General features: G+C 36.5%; 2 protein-coding genes across 3 annotated transcripts in view; one reads left to right on the top strand and one right to left on the bottom strand.

Annotated features, from left to right (window-relative positions):
- LOC135222814 (mitochondrial import inner membrane translocase subunit Tim8 A-like) overlaps nt 1-18935 on the top strand; it is a 316936-nt gene that overhangs the window by 52186 nt on the left and 245815 nt on the right. The window lies entirely within an intron of this gene.
- The window catches only part of LOC135222813 (uncharacterized), an 86577-nt gene that overhangs the window by 49930 nt on the left and 17712 nt on the right, over nt 1-18935 (bottom strand). For both annotated transcript variants that reach the window (XM_064261119.1, XM_064261118.1), the window contains exon 2: nt 18578-18634. The gene's annotated coding sequence lies outside the window, so the exon portion shown is untranslated. The remainder of the gene's footprint in view (nt 1-18577; nt 18635-18935) is intronic.

Here is an 18935-nt window from a genome sequence, read left to right as displayed (position 1 = left end):
TCAGCGATGGCTGTCCTGCCTGGCCAGGATATGACAGGCACACGAAACGACGATCTTGTAACATGGGTAGAAAGAGGACCAGACAGTTGCGTAAGCGACGAAGAGCGAGAGACGATACGGCAAACAAGTCGAAGAAAAGAATGTCAGAGCTGGACTGCAAAATTGCAATGTTTCTCGTGGCAGTTACAAACACTACCACAAATACAAAGGAAAAAAATTGGCTTAAAAATCCAGAAGTAATGAATGAATTCGCTAAGAAGTCCCTTAAAATAGGAGAAACAGTCGTTTAAAAGGAACGTCTGGATACCGCAGATCTCAGCCAAGAGTGGGGCCATAGATCCTCTCCTACCCAACTTCAAAGGCTTCTCATCCAGATCCAGGTCCCCTCCGCAATCTCGTTGCTTGAGACCAAATACAAGGTCCACCATTTGGCAAATTTTCCTAAAAATCAAGATTACCTTTTGTACAACGCCGACGAAAAATCACACAAACTAAACCGGAAACACCCCCTTTTTGTCGCAGTTGAGAGTAGTTTCCTTATATATATATATGTATATAAATGAAGGAGAGATGAGAGAGAGATATAAATTTCGTTAGTTTCCCAGCTGTTACACATTCTTTTCATGAAACAGTAAAAGCTGTGAAGAAACGCTTGTCAACTTCACTCTTCGGAAGAGAATTCGTTGTTAGAATCAGTCACATCCAAAGATTTTTTACAGATTTATTTTCCTTTTATCAAATCTCAGGTGGCCGTTGATTGATGCACACTTTTCACAGATAATTTTTCGTGAGAAAAATTTTCAGTCAAGTTGTTTTACCTTCCTCCTTCTCAGGCTCGGCTCGCCTGAAAAAACAATGTTCCGTTAGGCCGTGTTTCATCTCTTCCTGGGCCGATTTTAGTGAAAAATGCTGTAGAAAACGAAAGAGTGAATACTTAGATGTGCAGTAACGCCAGTGGCGATAGAATATGAAAGGCAGCAGTTTTAACGGGAGCAAGAACAGAAACAACAGTAGCAACAGTAGAGACAGATGGCAGCAAAAGCAGTATTAGTAATGGCAGCAGAGGTGGCAGTAATAACACCGACAATGATAGCAGCATTAGGAACATCACTATAGTGATCGTAACAATAGTAGTAGTATAGGGATAACATTGGTGATAGTAACCATAGTAGTATCTGGGAACAACATTGTGTTGATAGTAACAGTAGAGGCAACATCAGTGATTTCCTCATTACAAGGATTATTAGTGACGGTATCTGCAAGCATTAGTGAAGGAATTGCAGTAGCAACAGCAATATTGTTGCCGTGATAGCAGTAGTGTAAACAAAGTTTGAGGTAGCTTCATCAGAAACAACTGTAACGGCAGAAGCAACTTAGTCATGGCAGCGGTAGAAGCAGTAAGCTTAAAATACTGTTGAATTTTGGCCTTTATTAGGAAAAGTGGCTAACGAAAGCGAATTCAAGTGATCAGATAAATGTCATTCACATTATTTCCAGAATTATTCTTATGGTAAAGATATCCGATGAGCAAGACGAAAGTAAACATGATCTGTAGTGAAATCAAAATTAGGTAACAAATCGTCAGAAAAAAAAGATGGCTCTCAACACAAGTGAGAAAAAGAGTAAAACATCAACACTAAAAAATGAATTATGAAAATATTAGAAAATAATGGGAATAAAATGTGATAATAATGGTGAATGATAAAGATAATCAAAATATGCAAGTATACTTCTGTAAATACAATAATAACCGGAATAAAGAACTTCCGTAGTATGCGCTTTACGAACGCCCTTTTCTGTGTGTCCAGGCTACGGAAGGGTCGCGCCCTCAAGGGTAAATATAGAATGGCAAAATAACTATCCCCTTGAAACAGGAACAGGAGGTCCCCTGAGCGACTGCCATTCACTCTCTCTCTCTCTCTCTCTCTCTCCCCCTAAAACTAGGTCCGTGGGTGTGATTATATACTTCATTTATTAGTCCTTTTGAGAGGAGTCCGCTACCGGGTGGACTACCTCCAACCAGCCTGCGACTTGCCAGTCATTTCAAAACCAGATACAAACGCGAGTTTTCGGGATACGGGACGCAGGTGTTTCCCGTCGTGCGATCGATCTCTCGCCCAAGAGGAAACGGCCTACTGATGAATATATATACATAAACATACATATATACTGTATCTATCTATCTATCTATCTATCTATATATATATATATATATATATATATATATATATATATATATATATATAGATAGATATATATATATATATATGTATATATACTAATACTCATATATATATATATATATATATATATAATATATATATATATATATATATATATATATATATATATAATATTATTAAGGGCAAATTCCTTATCAATCAAAATCTGCCACCAAATCTGTTACACCCTCGGGGAGGTCGCGACATGTAAAACTTAACTCTTCGAGGTATTTTGGTAACGTAGGCTTGGGGAGGGTGGGAAGCACTGCGTCGGAGTATCTCTCTCTCTCTCTCTCTCTCTCTCTCTCTCTCTCTCAGTGCAACTCACAAGCCATAATTACCTAAGGTCGTTAAATCAGATCCATAATTACCAAAAATATACTTTATTTTGTGAAGAACAAACTGAATAAGTCAAATTCTGAAGCTTTAGCTTCTAAATACAACCCAAATAATGCACCAATATAAAATGGTATTACTCAAAATAGGAAACCAAAATAACCCTGGGGATCGGACCAAAAACTCTCCAATACCTAGACATCAGTCATAATAAGATAGGCAGTCAAAAAGGTCTTCATTATCTCCCCTATAGTTAACACCCCTCCATTGTGGGTGCCAGATCCATCTGAGGTAAAGAACAAGGAATCCCACATAAATAAATGGTAAATAAGATCAAAGCAATACCAATCCATTTTCCTGGAATGAAATATGCTAGATGACATCTCTGAAAGAAATGTTTAAAACACTTGGGCACAAACGTGAGTATGCTTACCCATTTCAGCCCTAAACACAAACACTAGGAAAAGTAAAACAAGGCCATGCCGAACTCGGTCTCCAAGTAGTGCCCAATAATTATCCTTCATCTCTCATCATATGGATGAACAGACCCCACATACCCATGCATGTACAGATAAAAGTCCCACCCACGGAACCTGACTAAAACCAGATCAGAAGTGTGCCTACTTCCACCTATGTACAAACACGCAACCTCTCTGATGAATGCCAGATTATGAAACATCCCACTTTTCCGTGAGAGCCAGTGATGACAATTACAAAAAATGTTCCGACTCACTCGCTTTTTTCAATAATTTTCATAGGACAGCAAGACATACATGCATTAAGTGCTAAATATCTCTGAACAACTAACTTATACATAAACACACACACACACACACATATATATATATACATATATAATTATAGAGTAAATGTCTGTCTCTTTGTATAAATGCTATACAAATTCGGATTTCTTGACCGATTTTGCTAAGATTTTAAATATAATTCAATATTAAACCAGGAAAGGTCAAGGTGAAAGCAGAATTAAAATCGGACCATTTGTTGGATAAATTTAGGCGGGGTGTGGGAAGGGGGGTGAAACGTAAAAATTGCTGGAAACAACAGATATTAGTGTCTAATCCATAGTTTTCGAGTTCTCTGAGAGGAATAGCGACACTCCCAATTTCTTTCTAGTCAAGTTCATCACCAATGGGGGTGGGGGCCATGAGAAGGGGGGTAACTTAAAAATTGCCGATAAATGACAGATGTTAGTGTCTAATCCTTAGTTTTTGAGGTCACTGAAATTAGTAGTGACACTGCCAATGCCCTCCTAGTCCAAGTTCAGCCCTGATATGAAGGGTTGATATGGGGTCAGAGGTGGGGTGACTTGTAAAAATAACCGAAAATGACAGATAGTGTCTAATCCATAGTTTCTGAGGTCACTGAGATGAATAGTGTCACTCTCAATGCCCTTTAAGTCGAGGTTCAGCCCTGATACGAAGTGGGGCATGTGAAGGGGTGGGAAGATGGTGACATTTAATAATAACCAAAAACTACAGATATTAGTCTAATCCATAGTTTTCGAGGTCGCTGGATTAATAGAGACATTCCCGATGCCCTTCCAGTTCAGCCCTGATTGGAATGGAGGCCAAGCAGTGGTGAAATGCCAAATGTAAAAAAGCGATTAACAGGAATGAGAGAGAGAGAGAGAGAGAGTTTATCGGTTGTCATTCAGAGATTACCCAGGCAGTGCTGGGTTGGTCATCTAGTATAAATATATATATATATATATATATATATATATATATATATTATATATATATATATATATATATATATATATATATATATATATATATATAAATATACATACTTACATATGAGTATGTATGTATGTTTACATTTAGAGGTATAAGTTACTGACTACTCCTATCTGAAGAAAGCCGCCCATTCTCTGACTCTGATCTCTGATTAAAAATGAGGTAAGCAGGGTATGCATTTCCTAGTAAACAGTGTTGATAGTGTTGAAATGACAATGCTTTATACGTATCTGTAATTTTTAATTTGAAATTCGATGAGACGGGCATCCTCACGGCCGCACACCTAGTGCATCTCCAAAGGAAACAAGGAAATGAAGGCTCGGAAGGAGGTGTGGCACTGCAAAGTCGTCATATTAGCGACACTGCTTTGTGAGGATCGGTAGCTGTGGCGTTGGGGGATTCATGAATCAAGGCAAAAGGACAGTCACTCTCAACCAAGGGTGGCAGTACGGTATGGTACGGAAAAATGATCGTACCGTAATTTCGTACCATACCTAAAGAACCGTACCATACGGTGCGATAAAAGAAAATTTCATAGCGTAATTTCGTACCTCTGCCATTGCATTTCTGTGAAAATGAATCAATGATATTATCTTTGCAAATAATTCCTCCTCCAGTTTCACTACTCACTTAGGCTATATTTCTTTTCTAACCTTTTTGCTGTTAGTGGAGATTACTGTAAACATGTTCAGTGTGTGGTGTGTGTGCGTGTGTGTGTGTGTGAGAGAGAGAGATATTTATTATATTTTCATTTTCGAGTAGGTTTACCATTTTATTGCGTTCTGGCACTTGCCAGAGCCAGAGGCGAAGGCTGCAAAACTTGATTAAGCATGCAAACAAAATGAGAGTGGAGGGGGGAGGGTGGGAGGTGGTCAACTAGAATTGCAGTTATTTTTGTTCCTGTTAGCAGCAGATGCAGCCATTTCGAACCTACTACATGATATACACATTAGCATTTTTATCATAGAATTATATTTAATCAAAGCAGTTAACCTATAATAGGCTACAGTAATAAGAAATACTGAAGATATGTCAACATTGGTCTCGTACTTTATTATGAGATGGACTTTAGCTGCCACATCTATGTGAACAAACAACGTCTATCATCATTCACCGATTTTTTAAAATGAACTTTAATTCGCGTTAATAAACACAAGTCATTAGATAATATTTTTGACCATAGAGATATAATTATTAATCACAAATTCACAATGCAAATAGGAAGGTTACTGTACCACATGGCATGCCTGGGAAAGTTTTGACCACTTTTACCCACCAAATCTCTTTAGTTAATGAGAGCAATAAGACAAATTTTTCAGTGAAGTAACCCAAAGGAATTCAAATCCTCCATCTTACACTGGATGTCTGAAACGCCTCATCCATTGCACCACTAACGACAGTTGGAGCTTATCAAATTGCAGGTGACAGACGAACTTGCACACAGTGACTGTACCAAATTTCAATTTCAATAAGCTACTAAGCTATAGTTAAGTCACATCAACCGTGCATCTGATGTCTAGGCCCGTCCCTTACGATGCTCCTTATTGGCTGTTAATAAGCCAATCACAGGGCTGGAAACTCTGAGTCTCTCGAAAGAGTTCACATAGGCAGGATGTATGTTCTACCTCTGCTGAAAGATACTTTTGAAAGAGGTGGAACATACATTCTGCTTATGTGAACTCTCATGAGAGACTGAGTTTCCAACACTGGGATTGGGTTATTAACAGCCAATCAGGAGCGTCGTAAGGGAAAGGCCTAGACATCAGATGCACGGTTGATGTGAATCTACTATAGCTGCAACAAATTACGTTAACTGTAGAGTGAGGACAGGAACTGAACGCGGTCTGTAGTAGTCTAGTAATCTCCAGACGACAGTGCGTCTCACTCCCACGGTCCCGCCCCCACCCCCACCCCGGGGGCTGGGAGCCAGGCGCCATATATGTACACTCGTACCCGAGGTCTATATCTCTATAGACCGTCCTCGAACCGACCTTGTACTTTACTGCGCCACTGACATCGTGGTGTAATAATGTAGCCATGTGGGCATGTTTCTCATTATTCTCTCTCAGACTCAGCATAGAGTATTCAATCTTTTTAGCTATATTAAATAACAGCATAGAGTATTTAATCTTTTTAGCTATATGAAATATGACCTTTCCGAAATAATCAAATGTTAATGCCAATTTCTTTAGCATTTCCTTAAAAGCTGTCGAGTTCCTTTGAATATCCTGGAAAGATAAGATTGTATCTTAATACATTCGCCAGGAAATATGAGGTTTCCCTATCAGTCAAAAAGTCCATATTTTGTCACCTGGATTATTCTGGACAGTGGACAGTCACGTTGTAATAAAAACGTACGGAAAAGGTACGGAAAAAAATAACGTCATTTCGTACCATACCTTACTTAAAAAGTAATATAGTATACCGTAATTTCGTACCTTTCTTGCAGGTGGAAAAATACCATACCGTACCGTAATTCCGTACCATACCGTACCGTACCGCCACCCTTGCTATCAACTGATCTCGAAGTAACGAGTTCGTCGACGTTCCCTGGTGACAAGGCTTTCTTCTTGAGAAGATCGCAATGTTATCGCGTGTTGTTGCTTCATCGGGCGAATTTCTTCTCTTTTTGTTATCGTTTTTTTGTTGCAGTTATCACGAAAACTGAATTTATAGACTATGGCGTGTTTTATTTGTTTTAACGCGCCGTTATTGTATTTGCTTGTTTTCGTTAGATTTGTGACGAATAGAGTTTATTATTTAATTAATACTATATCTTGTAATGCCCATTGATGCTTATTATTATTATTTTTTGTTGTACTACATTCACTAGGAGGGTTGCTCAGCCAACGCGGAACCAGAGAAATTTATTTCTGGTGATAGAAATTCATTTCTCGATATAATGTAGTTCGGATCCCACAGTAAGCTGTAGGTCCCGTTGCTAGGTAATCAACTGGTTCCTAGTCACGTAATAGTATCTAATCCTTCGGGCCAGCCCTAGGAGAGCTGTTAATCAGCTCAGTGGTCTGGTAAAACTAAGATATACTTACCTTACTAGGAGGGCTGGATGTACATAAAGGTAATATTTAAGTATTAATATATTGCAGTGCGCATTTATTGTTCATTTCCTTTTCATCCATTCATCCCGGCAGCATGTATTGTGGCGGATTCTTTTTTATTTTTCTATTTTTACGCCGCGCGGGCGGTGAGGCAAACACCAGGCATCAGTGAGAAATAGACGACCGCTGTTACCGGAGATCAAAGACAGTCGAGCTGATCGAAAAGGACACGGCTTGCCGTGTCCCAGTGGACGAACATTAAAAGAACGTTCTTTTTACGCAAATTTGACTACGTTCTAAAGAGCGCAACAAGTGAACGTACGCCCCTTTGGATCTTGAAGGGACTTCGTCACGCGAACTCATGTGAGTCTCCTTGGTACCCGGCTGTCGGGAACCGAATGAATTAGAGGGCTAAGGGAGGAGGTCCCTGGGGACTGACTCCCTTAAAGTGTATTATGTCGATCGATGTATTGACCGACTGAGTCGGGGAGCATCTGGCGCGAGGCGACGGAGTCCCGCTCCCTCCCGGCTACTCAGGAAGATGATGGGACTCGAGTCGGAGTGGCAGTAGGATGTTTCGTGTTTGGGAAGCTTAGGGAATGTGAACACCAAAGGCAGCAGATGAACCGATCAGTTGCCGAGGACTTGGGTTGCTAATACGATTTCATCGGCACCGACTAGGACAATAGCAACACCATTGGCAGAATTGGTAGAGATGATGGCAATTTAAGAACCATTAACAACAGAGATTGTGTGTCTCTTTCGAAAACCAAATGACCCGGCAGGTTTAGTCAAACAACAACAGTACCACTTAGTCTTAATAATAATAATGGTCATAACAATGTTATGGACAAAAATGAGACATAAACAACGAAGACGACAGAAATACAACTGCTGTCGGTAACCATACTAATATTAAAAAGCGGGAGACAGACCAGGAAAGCACTTTGTCAACTCATTGCCAGTGGCGTTGCAAACGCAAGAGATCCGCTTCCAGAAGGTCGAGGACGCTTTGAAGGTGTGGATGAATAATCGTGCAGCAGTTTCAAAGGGAATTGTTGTGTTGTTATTGAAAATGCTGTGGGATGAATGTAGCTGTGAGAGAATAACAAAAGTGTTTCTTAATCGTAAGAAATGCTCCTGTTAGAGGGACGAAAACTGAATGAAACTAGAAACGACGCAACACGAGAAAGTGTCGAGGGACAGCTCTTGAGATCTCTGAATGCGCATAAGTCCTGACAGACCAAGTAGAAAATGCGCCGAAGTTTCTTCGTAGCAGTCGAGTTTTCTGCACAGCGTATAATGCTGTATGAAACTCTTAGCCACGACCCATGAAACCTTCAGCCACAGCCCGGTGGTGGCCTGTGTTGTTGGCACCTATTGCAATGCCAGACGCACTTTCATGGTTCACTTCAACCTTAAATAAAATCAAAACTACTGAGGCTAGAGGGCTGCAATTTAGTATATTTGATGATTGGAAGGCGGTTGATCAACATACCAATTTGCAGCCCTCTAACCTCAGTAGGTTTAAAGATCCGAGGGCAGACGGACAGATACAACGCCATCTCATTAGTTTCCTTGCACAGAAACCTAAAACTGTCGCACTATCACCGCTCTAAGCGTTATTTAAATGGAGCAAATAGTACCTGTCGTTATGGTGTCTTTGTTTCCGTGATATTGGAGGCGCTCTCTCTTATTTGTCTTGAAGGTCAATCCATTGGGAAAGTGAGGGCGCATACGCCATTTATTTTTCATTCATTGTATCTCAGATCAGCCGCTATCCATGGGAAAAATAATAATGAGTAACGCTAGAGTTATTGGGACGACAACGGGGAGAAAAACAGTATGTTTATGATGCGTCGATAGACAGACAGTCATATATATATATATATATATATATATATATATATATATATATATATATATATATATATATATTATGTGTGTGTGTGTGTGTATAAATCGTTTGTATACATATATATAATATACATGTATATACACATATGTATGTATACGTATTTATGTATATACATACACCCACATTCATATATGTTTACATATATATTTGTATAGTTTTGTCACGTAGGCAAACGTTACTTTCGTATGTAATGCATAAATGGTTACATTAAGTATTCAGCCACGAATATCACCTAATGTCGAATTCTCCGTACCTTGAGAACAACTTACTACTCCCAAGTGGAATAATAATTGATAACTGCACTGGCCCAGGCAGGTTTCGAACCTGGTGCTTTGCTTTAGATACAAAGATAGACCGTCGAATTTGACCAAAAGGCAGAAGCACTTATAAGATATAGTTCTTCTCAGAAGCAAGTTATTCCCAAGATAGCTATAGTGCTCTCCATGTTTTATATTTTTGTCTTAATATTTGTTTTTCAATATGAAAAGTCACTTGTGTTTCTCACTCAGACACATATATGTATATATGTATAAATATATACATATATAAATATTTATAAATATATATATCTGTGTGTCTGTGTGTCTTTGTAGTATGAATGTGTGTAAGGACAAGTTGGTTATACCCATTACATAATGTTACAAAGCCCCTATCGGCACCAGAAGAGTTGGAGAACTCCGATCTTCTTGGTATGAGAACTATATATATATATATATATATATATATATATATATATATATATATATATATATATATATATATATATATATGACGGTTGGAGTATGTATGTATGTGTGTATGTACGCTATAGCCGGCGAAATTACTGGACCGAATTGAACCAAAGGAGGACCATCTATGTAGATTTTATAGGGGATAGTTTTGATCTGGGCATTGCTTTGATCCGGACATCAGGGCATGCTAACTTCCTTGTAATTATTTGTAAAAAAAAAAGAAAAAGAAAGAAAGAAAGAAAAAAAAAGCATTTTTCTAATAGAACTTTTCAAAAGGATTCCAAATGTGCTCTTCTTTTTTCTTCTCCGATGAAAAATGACGATGATATTATGGTTCAAACTATACCGGGCTAAGGTCGGCCGCCGCTAGCCGCTTATCATCATACTATATATATATATATATATATATATATATATATATATATATATATATATATATATATATTTATGTAAAAGCGATCTCCCGAGTGGCAGGCCAAAAGGGGGCAGCGACGTGTGTGAGTGTGAAATGAGAGTTGGATTTTTCTTGGATAACAACTTAGCTAATGTAACAGTTACGCGTTATAACACAAGAAAAACCCGGATATTTTACAAACAGCGTTTTCTCACGATCTTTTTGGGAAATGAAATGTATTGAATAACATTTTGTTTACATTATGAAAATGACAGACTTCAGTTTTGCGAGCTCCCGGCCGTCATAAAACATATCAGATAAACCCCAGTAAATGTTAAAGGGCAGAAATATTCTCGTCCACGGCTGCAGTTGGTATTGATGATGTTATTTATTTGACTCTCCTGTAATTCTCATTCAGATTTTTCTTGGTCACCTTCATTAGTTGGTCCTTTGTCCACTGTAGTCAAAAGCATGCAACGGACCTGGTAATATAAACACAGACACAATGTGTATATATTTATATGTAATATATATATATATGTATAATATATATATATATATATATATATATATATATATATATATATGTGTGTGTGTGTGTGTGTGTGTATTATATCTGCGTACATAGTGCATATATATATATATATATATATATATATATATATATATATATATATATATATATATATATATATATATATATATATGAACGACGATGATGACGATTCCACAGTCGTATTTCAATTGCCTTATCCCCTTGGTTAGGAGGCTCCAGAATGTGTTATAATTAATTCACAAACGTTCATCGGGTATCCAGCCACGTCCCTTACGACGCTCCTGATTGGCTGGTAATCAGCCAGTACTGGGCTGGATATTCGACAGTCTCCTCCAAACCGTCACCGAGTACCAGATGCTTTCAATTTAGGTTCTGGATGATCAAGGACTTTAGGAATGAGGTTGCTAGCTCATGCACTTCTTGGAGGTTGGTGTACTCACCGCAGTTGTTTATTACTGGTTACTTCATTCAAGTCTGAGATCAGTGATGCCTATATATATATATATATATATATATATATATATATATATATATATATATATATATATATATATATATATAATATATATATATATACAACACACACGTAAGTATAGTACTTTGGCCGTGCCGTTTCGCTGAAACTCATTGGCTTTTTAGGTTAATTTCGCAGGATGTAATCTCATTTCCTTGCAGTCCAAAAAATATGTTAGACGAGTGCACAAGTTCATATCCAAGGATGAAATCGGGGCAGAATAGGTTTGTCATCGTTTCAGGTATATAAGAAGTTTGAGCGACCTCGCTGTACTTTTGTAACTAAATGTTCCAGCACTGTAATCCAACGAATTGATCTAATTTCTGGAATGACGTTCAATCAGCTGCCCTATTCTACGCAAGAGATTGGGAGGAAGTTAATGAAAAATGTATTCGGCTGTTTCAAAGTTCCATGATTTTTGTATAACGCAGCGACAATTTGCTTGGGTGATCTGGGCGTCTAGGATCACTCACGTATTTACATAGTGGCTCTTACAAGGGCTGTCAACTAAGGGCTGGACACAGGTATTTGGGGAGTGGCCCATCTGAGGCATTCTTTGCACACGCAGACAAATGGGAGATAGTTTATTCCTATCTGTCTGTATAATTATGCACAAAATTCCTTATATATATTTTTTTCGTAGAGGGGGTGACTCTAGAAGTTGCTGTCATTCCTGATTTCAGAAAATATACATAATCCCAACACTCGGTTATTAGGTGGCATTTTTGTCACTGCCTATGTTAAAAGATATATATAATCTCACAAAATACCCAGACAACTTCATTGTGTCTATATATATTCAAATTACTCTTATTAAGCTCCAATAAGACGGGATGGTTAAGGATTCAGATTCTTTAATTTACACTCTACTACAAGCTTTCTGAGATGTACTGCAGTCTTCAGGTACCGCTGTGTAGACGGAGACTGTAGTGCATTTCAGAAAGTTTGTAATACAAAGTAAATGAAAAAATCTGGAGTCTCAACCATCCCCTCTTAATAGAACCTAATACTAATATATATACGAAAAAGATGACCTTTTCTGTTTTCGTGGAATAAAATACATTTAAGAGTGTGAGGATGTCCGTGGTCCTCTCTGTGTGTTTAATTGCTGATACACACATCTGTATATATATGTATATATATATTATAATATATATATATATATATATATATATATATATAATATATATATATATCATGAGAGAGAGAGAGAGAGAGAGAGAGAGAGAGAGAGGTGTATAGGCACACATTTTAAGTGCGTATCTCTCAGTATTTTAGCTCCCTGACCATAGTTTAATTTCACTAATTATGTAAACAAATGGCAGGGCGATCCATTCCCCTAAGATATTCGACCCCAAGCACTCTTGCTAGTGAGTGGAGCGTCATAACCAGATACCCGCCAGTGTTTAAAGCGCTAATATTAAATGGTAACCTACATGAATTTTGTAGACAGTCTTGGAATCCGTTTAGATTTACTTCTTCGTGTAAGCATTGCAGAAACTCCTTCAGTTGATAAGACGATTCCTAAGTAACTGTCAGTATCAGGCAATTATCTGTGGGTCTTAGGATTTACCTTGGCCTATTTTTCTTACACAACCCGAGGACGCACAGGAACAAGCGTTGCCAGAAATGTTTTTTTTTCACGTGCTCAAAATGATACCTGTCAGCTTATTAGGAAAGGCTGGGATACGACCTTCGAGCTCTCTCTCTCTCGAAAGCTCCTCTCTTCTCTCTCTTCTCTCTCTCTCTTCTCTCTCTCTCTCTATCTCTCGTCCTCTCTCTCAGCTCTCTCTTCCTTTGCTTGCCGAACTTTTTTCTGAGGCCTAATGAGATTTAACAGAATGTACCAAAACGCTCCGCTTTGCCAAGGAATCGACTCACCTTTCAAGCTTTATTACTGTCAATTTCTGTTTCAGCGCTGAAGGACCTCATACGTCCCAGTACTTGTCTTCGGCCTCGATTCCATATTCTATCCATCTATCACAACATTTGTATTATTGTACAGATAAAACTCTGCTAACCCGCGTGAACTGGATTTCAACTCGAGAGGCTGGGCGCAGAGATTGTGCCGTTCAATGAAGGGGGTGGGGGTGAGAATTAGAAAAGGTTGGAAACCACTGACTTAAAGGATAAATACTACAAACGGAAATAAAACTACTAAGCAGTCAATTGCAGCATTTAACCTTTTAAGTGTAATTCTAGGCTGTGGACCATTTGCTTCTTGACTAAGTTGTTTGGTTGTTCTATATTTTAATTTTTTCGTTTTTATGTTTACCTTAGATATTTCGAAACAGTTTTTTTTTATTCCTTTACATATTGTACCCTGATGAGGTGTATCATGGATACACGAAAGCGCTAGGCACTGCTGTTTATCATTTTTCCTGCTGGCTCTTGATATATATATATATATATATATATATATATATATATATAATCACACACACACACACATATATATATATATATATATATATATATATATATATATATATATGATATATATATATATATATATATATATATATATATATATATATATATATGATTTATTTATAGCGAATACCACAGGAAAATGATAGTCAGAATTCCAAGCGCTTTCATCTTTACTCAGACATTGTCAAGGAGTTAATGAAATACAATTGGAGAGAAAGGTCTCAGGTACAAAACAAGATCAAGAATACCAGATGGTTAATTGTCAAAAGGGTAAAAATTAAGAGATAATCCAGGATTATCGGATATCACACGGTCACAAACCTAACCGAAATTACAAAGTACCTTTACAGCCCAAAACATGTAAAAACTGAATATATTAATTTTGATGCTTATATTTATCTACAACTTTTTTCATAATGAAAGCATCAAGATTAAATAAACCAAGACTTAAATTTAGAACATTTCTATTATTTGACTTGATGAAACAAGATTCAATGATATTCCTTTTAACTGTGTCATTACATGGGATTAAGGCTCTTGCTTGACTCCAGTTAATAGGATGGTCTAAATCTCTCATATGTACGAATAATGCATTCGATATTTGCCCAGTTCTCACAGAATATTGGTGTTGTTTGAGACGTTGTGAAAGAGATTTACCGGTTTGTCCGTAATAGACTTTATCACACTTTTTGCAAGGAATTTCATATATGCAGCCTGGAAGATCTTTAGGAGAATTTTTTATTATTAAACTCTTGACATTAATATTACTGAAAACAACATTTATGTTAAAAAGCTTTAAAATTCTAGGAATATAGCTAAAAACCTTTCATCATAGGGTAATTTTAGAATGTTATGCTTACTAAATTCAAGTTTGTCATTAGTTGAATAAAATGTTTTTCTAGCTCTTTTCCATTTAAGTTTCAATGCAATATCATAAATAGTTTTAATTTCAGCGTCAATAAACTGCGGGCTACAGACACGTAAAGCCCTTCTGGGATGTTTCTAAGGGCTTTACGTGTCTGTAGCCCGCAGTTTATGATATTGCACTGAAAGTTAAATACCCAAGGACTTTTATAGATGTGGCATGGAAAAGAGCTAGAAAAACATTTTATTCAACTAATGACCAACTTGAATTTAGTAAGCATAACATTCTAAAATTACCCTATGATGAAAGGTTTTTAGATATTCCTAGAATTTTAAAGCTTTTTAACATAAATGCTGTTTTCAGTAATATTAATGTCAAGAGTTTAATAATAAAAAATCCTAAAGATCTTCCAGGCTGCATATATGAAATTCCTTGCAAAAAGTGTGATAAAGTCTATTACGGACAAACCGGTAAATCTCTTTCACAACGTCTCAAACAACGCCAATATTCTGTGAGAACTGGGCAAATATCGAATGCATTATTCGTACATATGAGAGATTTAGACCATCCTATTAACTGGAGTCAAGCAAGAGCCTTAATCCCATGTAATGACACAGTTAAAAGGAATATCATTGAATCTTGTTTCATCAAGTCAAATAATAGAAATGTTCTAAATTTAAGTCTTGGTTTATTTAAACTTGATGCTTTCATTATGAAAAAAGTTGTAGATAAATATAAGCAACAAAATTAATATATTCAGTTTTTACATGTTTGGACTGTAAAGGTACTTTGTAATTTCGGTTAGGTTTGTGACCGTGTGATATCCGATAATCCTGGATTATCTCTTTTAATTTTTACCCTTTTGACAATTAACCATCTGGTATTCTTGATCTTGTTTGTACCCGAGACCTTTCTCTCCAATTGTATTTCATTAACTCCTTGACAATGTCTGAGTAAAGACGAAAGCGCTTGGATTTCTGACTATCATTTTCCTGTGATATTCGCTTTTTAATTAGAAGGTCACGTGCATCTACAGTGATTTTTTAACAAGATATATATATATATATATATATATATATATATATATATATATATATATATATATATATATATACGCACACGGTCCCGAGTTCGCATCTTGGGCGTGTTGCAACAGCATAGGCACGCTCTTTTCAGCACTATTTTCTTTGTTAACCTTACGTAACCATGATGGGGAAGGACATGAAGCCAGCAACCTCGTCTTCATTAGACTTGTTGAGATCAGAAGACTTAACACGTTCTGGAGCCGCCCGCTCTCATGGAAAAGGACGTGTAGCGAAATATATATGTTTTCAACTACGTGTCTTTCCCTCTTGCAGGTGGGAACCCCAGGTGTTGCTAGCACGTTTCTGAGCATTCACAAAAGTGGATTAGGCGGCTATGTATAGCTCAGCGCCATGGCCAATGATGTTAGTGTGTGTATGTGCGCGTGTGTGTGTGTGTGTGTACAAAAGCGTCGAGCATAATTATTATTATGATGGCTGTTACCCAGTGAAAACACACTACACACACGCTGCTAATCAGGAGAGTGTTGTTTCAACTGCCTTACTAACTTAAGGAAAATAGCGTGTGAATTTGTGCGTGTGTATGTGTGTGTGTAAACAATGCCTTGAAAGCTTTAAAAATACATAAAACTGTGAATTCCGAGGCGGGGATTTTATTAATAGAAAATAGAAAAAAAATTGTAACGAGCCGATAAATCTGAGATCTTTTCCCATGTCAGTTTTTAATCTTTTCCCCTATCAGTCTTTAACAACGGCAGTGCCAATTACTCGTAATTAGGGAAACAATCTGATACGAAAGATCGGTAATGCGGACACTGTTATTATGTTCATTAATATTGGAAGGGATTCAGTGACTGTGTAATCGGATTTTACAGCGGGAGAAAGAATGGAAATGGTTTTGTTGTACCATTTCCAGGGTAGAACACTTGTCTGCATAATATACTATATATATATATATATATATATATATAATATATATATAATATATAATATATATATTTGTATATATAAATATACTTAGTATATATTTGTGTTGTGTTTTCATTGCCTCTATAACTCTTAACACTAAAGATTATTAGTATTATTATTCAGAAGGTGAAACGTATTCATAAAGTACAAGCCCAAAGGTGCCATTGAACTAAAATTCAAACTTTCAAAGAATATGATGTTAATTAGACAGAAGTAACAGAAGGTGATGGGGAATACCGAAAGAAGAGATCACTTATTAAATAAGAAAAAATGATGAACATTCTGGTTCTTGGTAAGGCTTCTGGAATGATTTCAATGCCTTATGACTGCGACCCACTGCTGTTGACTATAGTAATTCACTGCTTAGGACAACGGAAGCTCAATCGATTATTCAGGAAACGGGCTCAATCATTCCACTTCCGAGAGGAAGAGGGAGAGAGAGGAGGAGGAGAGAGGAGAGAGACAGAGAAGAGAGAGGACGAGAGAGAGAGACGAGAGAGAGAGAGAAGGAGAGAGGACAGAGAAGAGAGAGAAGAAGAGGGAGAGAGAGAGTCGTCAAATAATACTCCGAGACATGAGAGAGACTTTTCTTGCCTATGATTTTATTTTTTCTAAGTGCTCTTCGACCTTGGGCTAGAAATGGTTAAAAAAATTCAGATAAGGATAAAGTAAGAGGTAGAAACTCTTTCTATATATATATATATACATATATATATATATATGTATATATATATGTATATATATATTTATTGTGACGAAGTGCCAGGTATCTGGTTACTACACTTACCATTCATTTATTGTTACCTCACAACAGCCAGACACCTGAACCTCATCACAAGTAAAATTCGACCGAATACTCTAAAGGCAACAGTGATCCCTTAAACAATTTACCAGTATTGCAGAAAATCAGACTAAGTTCATTAGAACAGGTGTGAGGTAATCTTATATGTAATTAAATTAATTAAAGGGCATCACTCCATTAACAACTTTAAAAGTCTAAGTATTTCCCTGATTTCAAAAGTCTAAGTACTTCTCTGGTTCTAACTCACTTCAAGTAAATTGAAGGAAAACAGATCAATTACCACTCTATGTTTCTACCAAAACAAATCATATACTTATATACTGGTGTAAAAGAAAACACTTATAAAAATTTTAAATACAAAAAGTTATTATCAAACTCAAAATTATAAGTGAAATTCACAATCTCAGGAAAATTGACTGTTACTTGAAAACAAAGCAAAGTTTGATTAATTCTTGAATTAATTAAGTAAAATTAAATAAAAATTAATTTATCACAAAATTCAAGAAAATTAATTCAATCGAAATTCAAAAGTGTTAGGCAATAATTAAAATTTGGAAATTAATTCACAAGTGCTAAACAACAATAAAACTTGAAAAGAATTCTAAGTAAATGCAAATTAATTCACAAGTGTTAAATTCAATTAAATGTGCAACGATTAATTATTGAAAACAACTAAGTTAATCAAATGGTGAATACAAATGAAAAGGCATCACACAAAAATATGGAAAATACCAAGACTGTAAAAAGCACTAATCACACTGAATATAAATAAAATAAAAACACACTGCAATAAGAAAAAAATGGATAAATGCAAAAAAAAAAAAAAACACTTTAATAAGAAATATGGATAAATGCACAAAAAATCACTTCAAATGAAACAAACACAAAACACAAAAATTTGCAATGTGTAAAAATTGTAAATGTTTCACCAAATCACCGTAACTATTAGTTGCAACTAATAAACCTAATAACACATACCTTGGTGACAATTTTCTCTGCTGCAGCTAGCTCCAAAATTCCACCACACAATTCACACTATTTCAAAAAAAGAAAAGGCGCTGTTACACACTTGTACAATGTTTGTTCAGATTCCACAATAAGTACTAAATAATTCTAAGAAATATCAAATCTGAAATTTATATGAGTGACCAACAATTACGTACACTAAAGTCTTTACGTTAATATGAAATCAAAAGTGGCGTGGGAGAGAGAAAGAGGAGATGACCTCTTTACGCCAGGGATTCAAAGTCTGTAATGACCAAGACACTCTCGTATGGGTGAGGCATAAAGATCTTGAGTGATGTCACAAACTCCCCATTTCAAAATTAAATTACTT

This window comes from Macrobrachium nipponense, chromosome 8 (assembly GCF_015104395.2).
Source record: "Macrobrachium nipponense isolate FS-2020 chromosome 8, ASM1510439v2, whole genome shotgun sequence".
Lineage (NCBI taxonomy): Eukaryota > Metazoa > Arthropoda > Malacostraca > Decapoda > Palaemonidae > Macrobrachium > Macrobrachium nipponense.
The sequence above is the reverse complement of the archived record's forward strand: the minus strand, read 5'-3'. Positions and strand labels throughout refer to the sequence as shown.